Source organism: Nannospalax galili, unplaced genomic scaffold (assembly GCF_000622305.1).
Source record: "Nannospalax galili isolate Female #2095 unplaced genomic scaffold, S.galili_v1.0 scaffold202, whole genome shotgun sequence".
Classification (NCBI taxonomy): domain Eukaryota; kingdom Metazoa; phylum Chordata; class Mammalia; order Rodentia; family Spalacidae; genus Nannospalax; species Nannospalax galili.
Window position 1 is genome coordinate 3,315,092 of NW_008349000.1, and position 5,240 is coordinate 3,320,331.

At 36.5% G+C, this 5,240-nt stretch overlaps 1 non-coding gene across 1 annotated transcript; it reads right to left on the reverse strand.

The window, feature by feature from the left end:
- Positions 1 to 3,672: 3,672 nt before the first annotated feature.
- Positions 3,673 to 3,776, reverse strand: LOC115072547. Its single transcript, XR_003851593.1, has one exon. It is a non-coding gene; the product is annotated as a small nucleolar RNA U13 (small nucleolar RNA).
- Between the last annotated feature and the right edge of the window lie 1,464 nt (positions 3,777 to 5,240).

Sequence of the window (5,240 nt, forward strand, 5' to 3'; positions counted from 1 at the left end):
TGGAAGAGGGAGCCTAAAGATTGTAGGAGCCAGGGGAGGTGGTGCATGACCATATGGAAATAGAACCTAACAGTCTTCTGGGACATTGCTCATATAAATCTACAAAATGGTGGAAGCATCCACAATGCCCATCCAAACTCAGGCAAACAAAAAAACGCACCAGAGGAAATGGCAGCAGATCCCAATCTTAGCCAAAGAACTATTGGCAGCTGATTGCTGCTGGGTGAGGAAGAGATGATCTTCTTTAAGGGAGAGACTCTAGATAGGTTGACTAGACCTCAGGGGATGAACTTGCACTGAGGGACATTTGGGGACACTAAATTGACTCAATAGGCTTTAACATAAATGACAGAATGGATGAAACCCAGTTGTGGTGGTAGGGTCTATGGGAGGGTGCTGATGGGGAAGGGGAATAAAGATGATTAAGATGTTGTATATGAAATACACAAAATTCAATAAAAATATTCAAAAAACTATTGAATGAAAATATGGATGAAGAAAAAGTACTGCATCTTCCAAAATGGCATGAGCTGAAAGAACCGCCAGCCCTTTTCTTAATAGTATCATTGTTCTTCCATTATGAAGATGTAGAATGATAAGAATACACTGAGAATGTTATAAACTTCATGGAAATGGATATAAGGCATCAATATTCAGACTGAACTTCTGCCAGCTATATCATCAGTTGAGGGAAAAGGAGATACTGATCCTGGGACCAGGAAACACATGCTTGACATTCTCCAGTTAATTGTGTCCTGTCATCTAAATCCCATTCTGAGGGAGGCTTGGATACCACGATACACCCAAGTAGTAAACCATGGGGAGAGAACAAAAGGGGGGGATTAAAGTATGCACGTTTATTTGTGTCACCTACCGTTTGTATTTCCCATCCTCAAAATGTCATTGCTATCTTTGTCACTTCTGTTCTCTTTGTCCTTGACATTTCATGCCTTAAAAAATTCTCTATTTACAATTCAGTGGAGTTTCGGAAGTGTTGAAATAAACACATACTCCAGCCCACATGCTCAACTTGTATTATATACACCATATATATATTTAGATAAAGAAAATAAACACACCTATCACCAAGAGCTGAATCTTACATGACCAGCTGCCAAAGAGAAGGGGCTGGTACAAGCAAAAAATTAAACACGAACGGGAAGACTCATGGATTAGATAAGTTGCTCAAAAGCCAAAGAGACAGAGATAGAGACACAGAGACAGAGAGACCATCTGTTCTGATTCCTTTGGCTGCCAACCCTAAGAAAAAGATTGTTCACAGCAGGGATGAGGAATTTACATACTGAGTAAGCAAAAACAGCAACAATTATTTTCTTGAACTGGCAGTTAATATATGAGAACTATGTAATCCAAAATGGAAATGCAAAAGAGTGAACATGAATTACTTGGCTTCTTGCAAACTAGACAACCACAAAGAGAAACAGAACACATGTCCTTTGGGGGGATACAAGAAATGTGCCAGTGATTAGAACTAGCTTTACTGAATGACCTAAATGCACATAGGCTATATGTTATGTCATCCTTTTACTATAATAAAACTTTTAAAAATAGAAAAATAGAAATCTAATCATATGTGAGAGCTATAATATCAGGTTCCCTATAAACACAAAAATTATTCTTTTTTGAAAGAAAAGAGAGGAGACTGGAGAGATGACTCAGCACTTAAAAAAACTTGTTGCTCTTGCAGAGGACCTGGGTTTGGTCCCAGCAACTACATCAGGCAGCTCACAACCAACTGTAATTTCAGTTCCAGGGTATCTGACTCCCTCTTATAGCCTCATCTGTCACCTGCACGTGCATGGTACACATAGAAATACTCAGGCGCACACATACACAAAAAAAATTCATATATATATATATATATATATATATATATATATATATGATGTATGCAGTTAGGTTTTCCAGAAACAATCTGGAGAAGGTGAGGGAAACAGCGTTTTTGTACAGTATGTAAAACATCTATTTTGGCAAGCCCTTGCCTCCAGACCAATGGATTGTAGATCAGATTATTTGCTTGACCTTAGCCAGATCCCCCACAGAATCAGCAGAAACTTTGTTCTGCAACAGAAGCTGCAAGCCAAACAAAAGTCAGCTTCCAAATCCATTTGCTCAGCACAGATACAATTTATGTTTTTTCCTTTTGCTTAGCAAGCAGTTGTGCTACAGATTTTATCTTGAGAATTTCAGTGGTAATGAAACATTGCTATAATTTAGGATGAGCCAAGCATGTATAAAAATGAGAGCTCAAAAATCTGTCTTTCTTGGCCCACTGAGACATTTTTTTAAAATATACTTAAAATATATTTTCTCTGAGCCTCTTAAAGATTTCTGAATATATTCATCATTTAAAACATCAATAGAGAAGATTTTATATTCAATTGATAACCATTTATTTTTCAAGGAAATAAATGCTAGTCACTCTGGTTTCTCTAGCACATTTTTTGAAGATTTTATAATACGAAAATATACAAGTTTCTGGGTCTATATAAAAAGTCATAGTTTTTTTAGATAACTTGCTTAAATGTGTGGAAGTCAAGATTTTAGACCATCAACACCAAGCGAATAGTAGACATTCAATAATCGCTGTGTGGCTTTTATTGCTTGGGTTTTCTTCTAGGCATATTTCATATGAAGTGTCTGACAAGGAAATATGCAGTTTCTACTTTAATATCAATATTGCTGCATTTAAGGGATATAGAGAAATATAGCCTTAGTGAAATAATATAAAAAATAATAATCATCTTCTTACAATTCATCTGTTGATATAATCATGTTAGAGTGTGCAAAGAAATAATAGTCAATAGCACAAAAGTATACAAGCATCCTAATGGAAATTATGTGATGAAATATGGGGTTTTTATTCATTTTAGATGATTAGTTGGTTAGATAATTGCCTTTTCATTTTCATGTGTATGTATACATGGTCAACACGCAAACATGTTTGCGTGCCTGTGTGTGCACACTGCAGCACGTGTGTACAGCCAAAGGTTGATGCTGGGAGTCTACTTCAACTGCTCTTCCACCTTATGCATTAGGCAGAGTTTCTCAACCGCTCCAGAGTTTGCTGCCTTTCCCTGGGGCTCCTCAGCTCTGCCTTCTGAGGGCTGGAATTACAGGCCAACTGCCATGCCCACTGGGCACTCACATGGGTTCTGAGGATTCAAACTCTTGTTCTTTAACATGTGTAGCAAGCTCTTTAACTGCTGAGCCATCTTCCCAGCTGTTATTTAGACAATTCGTATGGGTACATGACTTTAATAAGGGGTTGGAGAAATGGTTCAGTGGTTTAGAAAACTGGTTGCTTTTGCAGAAGAACTGGGCTCAGTTCTTAGCACCCACATGGTACCTAACAACTGTCCAAAACTCTCCAGTTCAAGAGGATCTGATGCCCCCCTCCGCCTCCCCAGGAATTCTGTGCATAAGGTGAACTCACACACATGCAGGCAAAACACTTCTACATATACAATAAAAACAAATAGAATTTTAAAGATAAAATATGTGAAAGTACATGTTAATACATGTTTCACCATTATTGTAAGTACTTCGTATTTCTGACACTGACATAAAGCTCTCCATGTAAGAATAAAGACAATAAAAATAAATTTTAAGGTAAATATATGCTAAATGTTCTTTTTTTTTTTAAGTTCACACCAAACAGGTAATGTGCCAATGTGTAAGAAGGTTTCAGGACAGCACATAGCATGCAGTTGCCTGAATACCCAATCATCATGCTCATGAACAAAGAAAAGGATCTTCAGTAAACTCTGAAAAGTAAACAGCAGTGATCAAATTAGAAGTTTAACTTTTCAAGGGCAGCCTTCACAGGGGGATTTTAAAAGTTACTCAGAAAGCTCTATAGCTTCTTAAGCTTTTTGAGATTTTTGAGGCTGTTTTCAGCAGAATGTTGGTTCAGAGAGAACTAGTAACACTAGTCTTTTTAAAATATCCTAGTCTGTTGAGGACAGAATCTCTCAAAACATGATGAAATACTTAAAAGCCCACCAAGGCAAGACTACAGAGCCCTTTCTGTCATAACACATAACAGTTAATAACAAAAGATAGGCAATTTTATGGACGGCATGGGTATACAATGTGAGTGCACTCATATAGAAGTTTAGAATGTGAGTCTATAGAGGCATGTATGTGCATGTGTATACATAAATATGTATGTACTAGAAATTAAACTCAAGGTCTCACAATGTGCTAAGCATATACTCTACCACTAAGATACATTCTAGTCAGTATCCACAAAGCTTTGTGAAATTTGCTTTTGCAGTACCCAACAGGTTGAAAACTTTGTATATTGGTAAGAAAATTGTAAATATAACTCTCTCAACATTTGAAGTACTTACAGAAGTTCAGAAATGTTTTAGCAAAATGTTTCTTACAGATTTGTCTGATATTATAAAATGCTGCAAGTGATCTTACTGTTGACAAGACAGAAAATAATTCAATGCTGTGTATGTTACATCCTTATTAAAGCAACTAAGAAAACACTAATGGTCCATGTACACAGACAGGGAAATACTATTACAATACATGAATTAAAGTACAAAACTACAAAATTTTCACTAAATACTTTTGCCGTGAGATCATAAAAGTTCAAATGTGCATAAGTTCTGTATTTAAATATAATATACATAAATGTGGAGCAGAACTCCACTCTAAACCTTGATAAGGATGAAAACTGGGGTGAGGGAATAAGCACTTGCACACTGCACACTTCCCATTTCTGTGTAGCACACTGAGACATATATATTCATAATTAGCTTGCCTGTATGTATAGGTCTATCCAGCATCGATCTGCTGTCATCGATAAACTTTTTCTCTTATGAGTGTAAGTCTTTTGAATTTGAGCTTCTCTCTCTTTCTCCCTCTCTTTTTCCCTCTGATCAATTCTTTTTATCTCTCTCTCTTGACAAGGTCTCACTATGTACCTGTCTGGCTGACTTGAAACATGCCATGTAGACCAGGCTGGTTTTAAACTCAGTTAAACAGTTAAATAATGCTTGCCTTATTGTTCACATCTATGTGCCATTTCATATTTATAAATAAAATTGGAAAGGCAAGTTACCAATCAGAAACAGCACTAGTTTCACCACACGGTGCTGCCTAGGTTTATTTCCACTCTGTTCTTTGCTTTTAACCATAAACACTCTGCTTAATTCGTATTCTGAAAAAAAATTTAATATCACAATTTCATGGCCATATATAAG